We start from the raw sequence: 14329 nt of genomic DNA on the forward strand, positions 1-14329 counted from the left end.
TGCAAATTTCCTACTTTTCCCATTTGTATCGTAATGTACTTACTATTAGACTCTAGTTTTGTTCTATATAATAATATAGAATAGAATAGAATAGAATAATATTTATTTCATTTAAAAATATGATTCCATCCAGGCCATAAAAAAAACAATTTGACACTATTCTTAGGATTCACAAGTAAAACCTATGCTCCATCTGTAAAAATACTTCGACCGGCCGACCCCACTGAATCTGCGTACCTATAGTAAGTAGTAATACCTTTGGAGTAGCAGATTGGTCATAAATCCAAGTGTCGAAGTGTCCACCTGGCAGGCCATACAATCGTATACCATTGTTAGAATGATTTTCAGTCTCTAGATTACTATAGGATCTTTAATAAAATTTTAGCTCTTTACTTACACATGCATTTGATAAAGGTCTTCTACGAAAAAATAGTTTAAGCATTCATCAAAATCTAAAACAACTGATAAATATTTAGTCATAACATTTTACACAACTTGCGAGAAACATACATTTTAAATTACTTTATATACTTAACGAGTTAGGTCTTCAATAAGTCAATTTAAAAACGTGAGAGACACATTTTAATATATATAATGTTTAAACCATTTACGCTTATTTTACAAAAACTTCATAGCACTTAAGCTTTTTTTTAGTTTGCTTTCTTTTACTTCAATCTCGGTAAAACTTCTTTCACAGTGACTGAGTTTCTAATGCAGTTTACGGAAATTACGGAGATGGATCGAGGAAAAAACTTACTTTTTAATAGAATGGCAAATAATTTCAATGAAGTAGGTACCATATTTTATCACTAGGTACTCCGCGCGCTTTGTTCTTAAAGATCTTGAAATCATTTATATTCAAATTTTACAATTTATATATATTCTCCATTTAAATGAACATTAAAAACTAATGTGTAGGTATATATATATTTAGGGCTATCGTGCGTGAGTGTTAAAATTTGCTGTTATATTTATTAGTCCATTGGCAGGTAAAGACGCATCGTATGAAGCCGACCTTCTGTGCGCAACTATTGTGTGCAGCTATAGGCTTTATTATTGATGCTGGTCTGACATGGTCAGCCCACATAGACATTATGTGCGACAAGTTATCTTCGTCAGCCTTCGCACTATCGAGACTGGCCCCGACACTTTCAGATGAAAATATGAAAAAAGCATATTACGGCAATTTTCACTCGATATTGATTTATGGTGTCGATCTGTGGGGGACAGCGGCTGATCGCGAACGAGTGTTCAAGCTCCAAAAGAGAGCAATACGAATAATCGCGGGGAAACCTTACGACCACTCAGCACTGGCCTTATTCATTAAATATAAAATCCTAACTTTACCTAGTGTCTACATTTTAGAAGCATGTAAGTATGATAGAAGTAATCTCAGCTCGTATAAAACCCGTGAGCAGCAGTCAGGTAGAAGCACGCGCGGGGGAAGTCTGCTTTTGGTCCCGCCCCATACTACCGCTAAAGCCAGGAAATCCGTCGGTGTGTTAGGAGTCAAATTATTCAACGCGTTACCTGCCGACATCAGAGATGCCCCTAATGACGTCACATTTGCTAATAAAATCAAAAAAATATTATTAGAAATGGCCTGTTACACCATCGATGAATTTTCGATAAAGTGTCATCGATCCACACACAAAATGTAAATATGTAAATTGTAAAGTCCATGTTTGCAGTAGGTATTTTAGTGTGAAATTTATTATTGGCATTTTTTGTCGCTGTGAAATATTGTTAATATTAAACTATTAGTTATTACATTTTTCTGATGTCTACATTGTATGCACTTTGATTTTTAATTTATAAATTATAATCAATGAATTATGATTGATATTTGTATTCTTGACGTGTAATTAATTATCTTTATCAATATGAATATGAATATGAATAAGTATTTATTTTAAAAATAATAAAAGAGTCCACATCCACATTAGCAGTATAAGATTCTATTGACCCGCTCTAATAATCGTCAATATTTCTGATTTATACATCACTATTCAAAAGGAGCGTAAATCCATAGGAACGTGTATACAAAATACGATATTTATTGATTAGCAAGGCAAAGGCAAACAGACGGGCCGGTGGCCTGAGTCCTTTGCATGTCTATTTCCATATGAAAATCCGTGTGATGACATTATAAGGGCAATGGCGGCGTAGCAAAACCAATAATAAACATAGCAATCTTGTTATTTTAGTTATATATCTGTTAAAGGAGAGGATTCGGAATACAGTTGTGAAAGGTTTTTTATTATGCTATTGTAAAGTTATAAAATATATACTTCATTTCAATTTAATTCCATAATTTTAGGGAAATTATTTAAAGGGATAAAATAAGGCTATTTTTATTAATAAGTATATTAAGTACACATATTGTACGCTACTCCTATTGAACCTGCCATTTCGAGTTGTTTTCTCATGTTGGCTGGTAAAATTTACTGTTAAGTGACCATTTTGAATGACAAATATATTTAATAACGTTTTTTTAGTATTTCACTTGCTCGGGTATCAATATTAGCATGACAAATGTTTGCCTCCTTTTCAAACAAATAAATAACTTTAACCTTTTACTTTTCGATATAAAAGGAACACTTTTTCTTAGTGTGCCACAGGATTAAAGGGAACACAATTTCGCAAAGTAGCCCATGTATGCGTTGTAATGTAATCATACATTATCATACATGTATGCATAATACTCCCATTTATTATGGTTTTCTTTTAAATGTATGGCTAAAGTACGTTATAATAGCTATTCAGTTCAACGATCGATTTTATCCCAACGCAAAAAGAGGGGTATTATATGCGTATGTGTCTGTTCTTGGCATCGTAGTTCTTAAACGGGTGTACCAATTTGGGTGTGTTTTTTTTTTATTTGAAAGCAGATTTTTTAGTGGTCGGTCTTAGATATATTTTTATCCAAATCGGTTTCTGCGTTTGCGTGTTGGGAGTTTTTTTAAGGTACCTACTAGATTATATTTCATCGAGTTTATTTTACTTTATCGGTTAATACAACTTGGAATAGAGATTAATATTTTATTGATATATACATGTATATGTATATAAGCAATAGAAAGCAAGCATTCATTGAATGTATAATATTTGTAAAAACTAAATAATACTTGAAATACGATAGTAAAGGAAACATTCTAATGTCAACTGCAGCTGCATTACTGTTGCGATATTGTTTTTACGGTCATGACGCGGGTGCTGTACAGTCAGCCAAGAAAGTGGTCTACCACTTTTCGACTCTATCATCTGATTCATAGAGTCGAAAAGTGGTAGACCACTTGGAATAGAGAGAGTGGTAGACAGGTACGGTCAGCCAAGAAAGTGGTCTACCACTTTTCGACTCTATGAATCAGATGATAGAGTCGAAAAGTGGTAGACCACTTTCTTGGCTGACCGTACCTGTCTCAATTTCTTTGATAAAAAGAGAGATGGATTGAATGACATAATCAGTGCATGCGATATGAAGTCAAAGTCGTGCGTGATATGAGCGCCAATCACCAAGATGATCGTTGAGGTCGTGTCAAAACCAGTTCAAACCCATAACCACAGACAAGACATCCTCGAGGTTGAGCATAGTAGCGCTACACCCTCTGCCACAAATACGGTAGTTTTACTCCATTTTCGAGACCAAAGTGTCTTTGTGTGACGTCCGTGTCTTTGAACGGACCAAACACGGCTCGAGAACTCGCTCACCTCGTCCCCCGCACCCCCGTATTTTTGGCAGCATCGGTTTTATGAAATAATTGCTCTAAACTCCGTCTAGAGGATTCCTAGTCTAACATAACAAATTGTTAAATCGAGCTCTAATTGTCATAATGCTGGTGTTGGACAATTCAGTTACCACAAAACATGCATGATGGTACAGCGCCATCTTCTTCAACTCTCAAACTCGGGGCGTGATTTAGTCAAGCAATCTTTTGGTAGAAAGTATGCCTTTAAACGAATAAAATTAAATTCGAAAGACTCTGTCAACATTTAATTTACCTAAAATGTGTTTAATCAACAATTATTAAATAATTACACTTATTATAATAGCTGTCATTAAAGGTGAAATTTCCTAAGATACATATTTCTTGTATTCCTCTTTTTTCTTATTATATTCTTAAATGAATTAACAGTCGTTATTATAGAGAAAAACATACAATTACCGATTATCTGTTTTCCTCCCTTAATTGGAGAATTAATTGGTAACGATAGTTCAGACAATTTTTCGTACGGGAAAATGTCTTGTTACTGCTTTGTTAGAAATAAGAAGAAAACATGAAAGCAAAACCTTAATAGTTTCCGTTCCGTTCTGTTATTATTAGTTCATAGAACTACATTACCTAATTTACCTATAGTCGCGATTCAAGTCTAAAAATAAAATGTGTTCCGTAGAAATACAAATCTTATTTTTAGTATCTAAATACGTATAGTGTGGTTTTATTTTTAACAAAATCCCTATACTCCCGAATAATACAGTGTACCTGTGTAATAGAATGTGATTGAAATGAATGAGTGAACTATGTTTTTCCCGCCATTCCCATTAGCAAACAATACTCCAAATTCAAACTTCATTCGCAACTGATCCAATATATCGGTCATTGTTCCCGTCAGGGGGCTACCACGAATCGTCACATTTGCCTCTGTCTCTCTTGCAAATTCCGTAGAGACGGAAATATACGAGACTTCTATTTTCGCCTTCGAGGTTATAGCCCAGTGTCAATTTCCATAGATGACGTGCGAAGTATATTGCCATAAGGCACTTTCGTGCGTCCTCGGGGGAGTGGAAAGCCATTCACTCTTATGCTTATAGTAGAATGGAAAGAAAATTTAAGAAAAGTTTGTTGAATGAGATTGTTGTTTTAATCAATTTTAAAATGTTTAAACATAAAACTTTTTGGTATTTCCTCCGGCCGCCCAGACATCAAAACTAATAATAAAGGTTCAAATTTTAATGGAACGGGAGACTTTTATATAGGCCAATATGACGTCAATACATTTTAAGTTATTAATTAACATCTTTTCTATTAAGAACAATACTAGTAAATAGGTAACTTTTCAGTTAGGTGATTGACAAGCTTTGAACGAAAACATTTTTATAAGTTAGGTAGAAGATTATATCAAAATAATTTTAACATGTTTCTAAACAATAACTGCTAAGTGAAATAAAAACCGTATTTAAACTTACTTAAAGTTTAGTTTTGCCTGAGCTTTGTAGATCTCAACAAACTTTTAGGTCCCAGAGGTAATTTCAAATTGTTTGTAATTGGCGAGACAATAATCACTGTCAAATTTTACACAAATTTAATAGGGCGCTTTAGACAATATTACAATATATATTTTTTTTAATTAACAATAACAATGGCTCCTATTCCCAGGTTTCTTTTTAACCTTTCATATGTGTGTGTTGGTCAAAAATCGTGGGTTCAAGTCTCGGTTGTGCTGTATAGAGCAGAAAAAATCGTACTTAAAACAAAAAACAAAAAAGATGACTAACAATTCGGCCAGGATTCTTATCACACACAGACAAGAGGTAAATGAATGTAAAAAAAATTGTTATTATGTCTAAATTATACATGAATATAACTTTACATTATTAAACCAGCTAATGAATGCCGCACATTAATCGACATTAAGTTTGTAAACCACAACTGGCGTGATGTCAAATAATCATTTCAGAGTAGGTAGTATTAAATTATTCTTTATAGCGGTATTTATTAAAAAGATGTGACAAAAGATTAAAGCGAAAAATAGATGACAATGATGTCGCCTTTAAAGTGTTTGATATTTTAATATTATATTTTTAGTTTAGATTTTGTAATGATATATTAAATAATATTAAAACTGTAAATAATTTGCACGCCTGCATGCAGGTTGAATATTTTTGGACAACTTAGCCATAACTAAGATACTTACTGCCTTGTTACCATATTCTATAAAATAATGATATTATGATTAGGTATTTTGTTTGACCATTCAAAATCAAAATTGGAATATTTTTTTGTTAAATTACGGTATAGTTAAGACACTAAGATAAACTAATGCGCACCTGAATGTGTTATAAGGTACCTAAGTACTTTTTCTTAATCCCCGGGCCACTTGGAAGGTGGCACACGCCTCAATTTTATAAGGCCCATTACCCATAGAAAAGATTACGTTTAGTAATATATGTCTGTCTATTTATCGCATTTTAGACAAATAGATAAGTCTGGTGAAAAAGAATGATTTGTTATTCCAAATAATAGGGTCCCGTTTTACCCTTTGGGTACGGAACCCTAAGAAAACCACTTTAAATGAACGTTGTTTTTTATTAGTTGTGTAATATTCATAAAAATCATAATTAGTACATTACGATACAAGTGGGAAAAGTACTACATATTACGGTACATTTATGACCCTTTAAATTTTCGACGTAGTTACATATTGTGCTTATTACAGCACCTGGTATAGTAATGTAGACCCAGATGTACTGTAAAGTGATTTATATAACGTTTGAAAGCTTTTATAACAGTTATAACACCTAGAGTAGCACAAAGAAACTAAAAGCGAAAGATGTTTTCCCTATAAGTACCTTGTATTTTCTAGAGCACCTTGCATTATATTTATAATCGGTACCTACACTTTGCTGTCTGAATGCAAAAATGCAGAGTGGTATGTAATGATGCCATTCCCACGAATTCTACTTATCTGCTTTTACATGTTCAATACTACAAAATACAAAAGATAACCAAAAGCGATATGTGAGTTTAAATTTTGTTGTTTATACACAAAATGGTACCACCAGCTTAAACATCTAAGTTAAGAATTTTTATTATCAATTTATATGTATAACGTATAAACTTGACACGCTTTAATCATAACAAAATTCGCAATACCGTAAAATGGGGTGAGTAGGCGCAAAACTGACATTCAAACCTCGATAACATTTTATTTTTACATATGCAAACTAAATGGTGTATATAATAAGTGCTCCGGACGTTTGTATTTTAGTTTTTATTTTATTTTGGGTAGTTCCATTTCATAACTTTGACGATAAACAGGAAATCCCACCTCGCCCCGTAGTCCCTCGTAATTGGGGTGAGATGGGTTTTCATACAAAGGTGATTTTGGAAGAAGATTGTTGGGTCGATTTTTTTTTATTATGAGTATTACTATAGCTCCATTTTAAATTGGAATACATTATTTTTGTAGCAGTAGCCTTAAAATCCCATCTCATCCCCCTTTCAGCCCTTCTCTCCCCATTCATAACCCAACTCTCCCCGCGAACCCTACTCACCCCATTTTACGGTACACTGCGTCTTAGAATAAAATATAGGTATAAAAATCAAAACACAAGTTATTTTTGAAAATCGCTGAAAAATGTTGGTCAGTTTGAGGAGTAGAGCCCACAAATTAATTTATTGATACTCGATACTCGTACTGTTACAGGGCCCACCCGGTATAGATATTTAGTACAGATGTAGTGCTTAATTATTTTCCATCGTATTTTCACGGAAACGTACGAAAGTGTTTTGATATTTCAGTAAGTTAAAAGTACTGAGGTTGACTGAAATACAATGAACAATGAAAAATGCGATGGAAAACATTTATGCACTACCTACCTACCATCAACCTTGACAGCCTTCAAAATTGCTCGTTGACTCAGTCTTAAGTTTCTTAACACAATTCTAAATACATATTTTACTTCGACTTCTTAGGTAAACATGGCGACTGGAGCGAGAGGAGCCAAAAGCATAATAGTCTTAAGAAAGTTTACAAAAAAGTATAATTGGATAGAACCTTTTCTGACACCTGTAACTTTTGTAAAGGGCCGTCCTTAAAATCTATTTTGAGGCTTCCTTGCCCCTTCTGTTTAGAACCTTGTCGCTATAATACAAGGTTTGGGCTACAAAATTAATTCATACAATGAATTACAATGGCAAGGTGCTAAGTGGAAAAGTTTTGTGGGAGTTATGATATTCAAATTATTGCCGCTGACTTGTAAGGAGGTATTTTCTCATTGACATTCGATTGTTTCAACATCATTTTCAATTATTTATTTGTTTATTTGTTATAGTGTTTATTATATATACGCCGCAACGGCAATTCAGATGCAGTTGACACCTTAACGTCACCTTTGCTGTCCACCGTGATTACTTTTAACATACTCCACAGATACCAACCTAAAAGCAATACACGTACAGTGGCGTTCAAAAGTGCATGGATAGATGTCGACCGTAATGCCTGAATATTACGGTTGAAACATCTCCATGCACTTTTGAACGCCAGTGTACCTACCTAACTATACAATTCACTATTAATGTCCCCGAATACGGAAATTCATTCATTAACAAGAACATTGATCTGAAAACACGATTCCACAGGTTAAGCCTTAATGGGATTAGTCCAAAAGTTAGGTTTGAGTTTTATCTCCGAATTGAACAAAGTAGGTCGCCACGCTCGGGTTGTATTTCCAATTTGCTATCAGTTCCATCATAATGGATAGAAACTGTACACATGTACTTAATATTGGAAGCAAGAAGTTTGAATAACTTCCCAATTACGGTTCTTGCGTAAACATAACTCTTCTCTTAATAAGTAACATAACTGCCGTGAGACACACACATATATTACATATATTTCAACGGGTCACTCACGTATTTTAAGCCGATTGTAAACGTAGGGACCATAGGCTATGGTTAATATACAACAAATTATGCAAAAATATTTTCCATTATGTCATTATCCAGAGAGGAAAATGAGGACTACGTTTGTATGGAGAAGCGGCCATCCCATTTCCTCTTTAGTTCACTTACCTACTTTTTGAATTAGGTACTTAATAAGTTCAGCAATTTATTTTTTTCAGTGCACCTGAACGAATATATTCAAGATTGTGTAGGTATAGCTATGGCTATTATCTTCCGTGATTCATCTCACTTGATGGTCTCATCGGAAGACCAGCGCTGGAAGCCACCAGCAACATGCTGAGATGGGGCCATTTCGTGGTACTTTAATCTTACTTTGTGTTTTCTTTTATATTATGTATTGTATCGATTGTTTGTGCTTACGAATAAATCTATTCTATTATATTCTATTCTATTCTATGGCTGGGTGGTTTTACACTAGTAATTAATTTTCCTCTACTCGCATCGACACTGCAAAGTTAAGCCGTTAAATAACTGGACAAACAGTTGTTCTGTTGGTTGAACTTTGCTTTAGTGTTCTGTGAAAGTTTCGTTTTGGAGCAGTAAAAAGTTTTGGAATGTTATGTGTGCTAAATGACGGTTAGCCTTTATTCAGGCTATTGTAGTGGAGACCTAGCCTTGTGACAATCATTATACTCGTAGAAAACATCAAATGAAACTTAAATAATGGATGGAAATTGTCACGCAACTTTTTGTTGCGTTGATCTGTCATTTCCATACATCGTTATCGCGGAAACAACAACAATTTGACAGTAGTGAAAGATTATGACAAATAAATAATAACAGAAGTGACATTCCTATCGAGTAACATTTTTATGCACCTATGAGTTCAAAATGTAGCAGAATCGAATTTAGATAACATTTAGGCCATCTATTACAAAAATCGCATAAAATACTTTAAGAAGTAAATACTGATATACTAAATCAAATACATTGGTGACTTATTTTTATTGACTCGTTGACACGATGACTTAAAGGTAGGCGTTTAAATAGTGAAATACATACAAGTTTAATTGACCTTTTCCAGCGTAAACTTCATGCTACATGAAGAACCTCTTAGAGGTTTAAAATGTTGTATAGGCAGAATATTCCACTTTTACAAAACTGACGTTCTGTTGAATGTGTTCTTTGACGGGCTTGTTTTTGCTCCCGCGATTACGATGGTCGTTTAAATATATTTTTACTTTTTGATTGTCGTCTTGGCTACTGTCCCTGGTCAATTAACGTTAGCGACTTTTAAACCGGAAGATAAGGGTTCGAATCCCGGAGGCTACCAATGAATTTCTCGGAACTTAGGCTATTATATTTCAGGGCAAATGTTGAAAGTGCCGGCCCGATTCGAACTTTAAGATAGAGACCTACGTCAAATATTACGTCTAGATGCGATATGGACAGTGTTAAAAGTGGCGATTTTGTTTGAAGAAAATATCGTATCTAGAAGTAATATTTATCGTATTTCAAAGATCGAATCGGGGCCGTATCGGTTAGGCTGTGACTTTCCAGCGGCAAGATTTAAGTTCGGGTCCCCGATCGCGATATTGGTAATACATTTCGTTTGACTATAAATTACTTACACACTTGTCTATAAATTGCCTTGTTAATTTAAAATTGGGTACACACATTAAACACAAGCCGCTTTTTTAATATATTTTTAGGGTTCCGTACCCAAAGGGTAAAACGGGACCCTATTACTAAGACTCCGCTGTCCATCCGTCCGTCCGTCCGTCCGTCCGTCTGTCACCAGGCTGTATCTCACGAACCGTGATAGCTAGACAGTTGAAATTTTCACAGATGATGTATTTCTGTTGCCGCTATAACAACAAATACTAAAAACAGACTAAAATAAAGATTTAAGTGGGGCTCCCATACAACAAACGTGATTTTTGACCGAAGTTAAACAACGTCGGGCGGGGTCAGTACTTGGATGGGTGACCGTTTTTTTTGCCGTTTTTTGCATTATGGTACGGAACTCTTCGTGCGCGAGTCCGACTCGCACTTGCCCGGTTTTTTTTATATTAATCACATGGTTAGAAGTGCGGTACCTACCTACCTATCTAAAGAGACTAAGCAAAACACCAAAACAAAAAAGTAAGTAGGTAAGTAAGTAGATATTATGATAACAAGATGGTCATAACAATGTTTTACGTGGTAGGTAATTGTAATCTTTTACTAGTAAACATTATTTACGAGACGTAATTATGGCGATTCCTACCGTTTACGAGTATTATTATGGCGAATAAGAATCGCAAAATGATTTAGACGGCGACTGTTTATAGTCAACATTTTCTGTGTCTCAAGAACACTGAAGCAGGAGATTGTTCGTTGATTATTTTTGTACAAAGTCAAGTACACTTTGTACCTACGTAGTATATCGTGGTTCCCAAAAACTTAACGTAAAATGACCCTACTTTGCTCCAATATTTTTTTATTATTATTTTATTCTGGTATGTTGATATATTATGCCAATTTAAAGTAGAAGATAGCGATATGTGCCTATTGCCCATCTTTACAAAAATGTTACAATTACACAAACAAATGTTACAAATTTGTAGATTTCACATTTTTGCCTTAATTCCGTGTTGTTAAATGTGTATATTAGTCAAACATTATAAAACATTTTCATGCATGTAGCCCATTAAGGTTTATAAATGGTATTATAAAAATTCTTAGAACACACACTTTAATAAAACTCATTTCACTAGTTGCTAGAGTCATAATTTTTTTTCGGATATAATTAATTACTTGATTGATGTAAAATTCTTAAATTACTTAACTGTTTCAAAAGTTTTCAAACAAGAGGAAAATTACGCAGTTTAATTTTTGCAAATAACTAATAATAAAGATAGAGACTTCTTGATAACTTTGCTTATTCGATAATTGACAAACAAAAGTTACGGTGCCTGATATTTTTGTTTATTTTCGTGATTAATATTTTATTTAAGTACCTGTACAGTCACCTGCAATAATATGTTACACAACGAAGGCCGCAAAAATATATGACACGATTTTATTTGTAGAGCCATAAGAGCGTGTCACATATTTTTGCGGCCTTCAAAGAGTAACATATTTTTGCAGGTGACTGTACATATAAAATGAATGTACCTAAATCTGGACAAACTTTAAACGTATTTACATTGATGATAATAAGGAATGCTTTGATTAATGACTATAATTATATTACTTGGTATAGCAATATTATATACCTAGAGCTATTTTTAACCACATGTTATTACATTATTGCTGGTTAGTTTGAAATAAATTTACTTAAAATTTGATATTTTATTTTTTTATCTAATCTAAATAATGTAAAGCTCAAACAGTTTAACGTATGATATTGAAATTTTAAACGTATATTGTTTCAATATTTAAAAACTCCACTAACTATATAAGAAATATTTTTTCAGTCCCCGTGAGGGTGAAATTTTTTGGGTCAAAGTTTTTAATGACTTTTGGGAGAATTTAAAGGCGGAGGCTAGTTCAAATATATTTCTATCAACGCATTCCTGTCGAGCAAGTGTTGAACAGCGACAAAAGTCACTTTATATATCAAATAACTTACACCAAATATTTAATATAGATGCTTATAAATATTTAAAATTTCTACTGATTAAAAAAGACATTAGTGCATAAAAATTAGTAACACTGTCCGGATTTCTGGACAGTTAAATGTCTACCTATAAAAATCTAACAGGCACAAAATGGAACGTCCTGTGTATACCGTCAGTACAGGCTGGACCAAAAATACGTTGACAAAAAGTAACAAATTTTTTACAGCGGCATATGGTTGATAATTTTAACAAACGTTTGCGTTTGTAAAGAAGAATATTTTGAAGGTAATACGTTATTTTTAAGTGAATAACTGTAGTTTTCATTTTATTATAATATTTTGTAAATGACGTGTAAGTAAGAAAAAAAACATTTAGTAGGTATAAGTATTCTACCACGAATGTATATCCTAGAACTGTTTGTATCTGTTATGGTAAAAGTACTGGTGCTCGACGCGGTCCCAGTACATGTCATCTTGAAACGTAAGTCATTGTCAATAGAGGTGACAGCAGGGTGTCATTTATTGGGCATTAGCATGTCGAGCACTAGTACGTTTATATCTTATATTTTTCCACGATATTTAAACATACCGAACACCCCATGCGTCCGCGATACTTTACGATACGGTACAAACTTTGAAAAATAGTTTCGCTGTTTTTCATCCTTTGCGTACTTAAATCGCACTTTGTGGCGGGTTGCGAGAAAGTTTCAGGGCTTGATAGTTGCTTCAGCAGCTTGTAAAAGTTATATTATGCGTATAATATAAAAAATTACCTTTGTATTTTACTAAAGAACATTTTCAGTATTTTTTTTTAATATTAACTTCTTAAAAATTTGCAAGATTTTTAACTACTGTTTCACTTTCGATATCAGACGAGAGTTACTTTAAGAACTTGAAACTTTTTTTAAACCGCTACTAAAATCACAAATACAAAAATGACTCACTGATAACCTATTCCCGGATTAAAATAGAAACACAAAATATACTTACTGAAAGTCCGATTCGTTATATTCACGTCAGTAAGTGCAGTGTCCTTAGCACATGTTACTAGGCCTTGCAAGTGTCGAATGCGCTTAGGCGGGCGGCCGGCGCGCTTTTAAGCGCCCCATAGAGTTGGGGCGGCGCAGAGCGGCCGCGTGGGCGCTGTGACGTTGCCTACTTGTTTTTGGGGCAGGTTTGACTTGTTTTGATGGTTTCGTGACATGGCGATCGTGTGATAAGTTTTTCTAAGTGGCTGCGATTGATGTATTGACAACAGGTGCGTGTTCAAAATGAATATGTTAAAGATGATGAATGATCAATAAATAAATAATAAAATAACAATGTTAATACGATGTTTATTACTTACAATCAACTTGTAAACATATTATTAAATTATGATCATAAGTCTAAACCTAAATTAGCCTGAGGAATTGTTTCCAGGACACTATAAATAATAAATACCTACATACAACATACATATATGTACAGGGATGTTGGGATCATTGAGAATTTGCATATTTTAAATGTGTTGTGTTATAAGCCTTTATATTTACTCGTTTTGTGTGCATAGGTTTCTGTTTAGCTAGTTAGGTTAGGATCCCAGAAATTAGCATAATTTCAATACATTTGTGTTAGGCGAGTAAATTGTTTTTTTAATTTCAAACTATCAGAAATTTAAATATATTTTAACATACAATATACATGATAACATGGAATAAAAATCTTAATTTAGGTATGGCGCTAAATAACATATTTTAAACTAATTTAAAACACTATTAAACCACCGTTTTCTCCATAATGATTAAAAAATAATGTTTACTTAACTGTTGAACACTTTGTTTTATTCTTAAGTTGGTAAAGTAATACATTAAATACTGATTCTATCTAGGGGGCCTAACTAAGTCGACAGTCAGTACTCTTAATAGTCCTAATAATGTACGGTAATAGTCCTGTCTCATCCTGATACATTTTTTGTGATCGTTTGGCGTTTGTCGGTGTACGAATGTCATCTTGACTAGGCCCCCATTTTGAGAAAACAAATGTTGGTACTTAGTATCTTAGTAGTTGGTATCGCTCTTTATTATCAATTTGTAGACCTAGCAAATTCCAATAAATA

The 14329-nt window shown here is 33.6% G+C and overlaps 1 protein-coding gene across 1 annotated transcript in view; it reads right to left on the bottom strand.

Annotated features, from left to right (window-relative positions):
* The window catches only part of LOC134799870 (neuropeptide CCHamide-2), a 34533-nt gene extending 21079 nt beyond the window's left edge, over window positions 1-13454 (bottom strand). Inside the window, exon 1 of the mRNA XM_063772286.1 lies at window positions 13222-13454. The gene's annotated coding sequence lies outside the window, so the exon portion shown is untranslated. The remainder of the gene's footprint in view (window positions 1-13221) is intronic.
* Window positions 13455-14329: the final 875 nt, after the last annotated feature.

Source organism: Cydia splendana, chromosome 2 (genome assembly GCF_910591565.1).
Source record: "Cydia splendana chromosome 2, ilCydSple1.2, whole genome shotgun sequence".
In the NCBI taxonomy this organism is placed as follows: Eukaryota; Metazoa; Arthropoda; class Insecta; order Lepidoptera; family Tortricidae; genus Cydia; species Cydia splendana.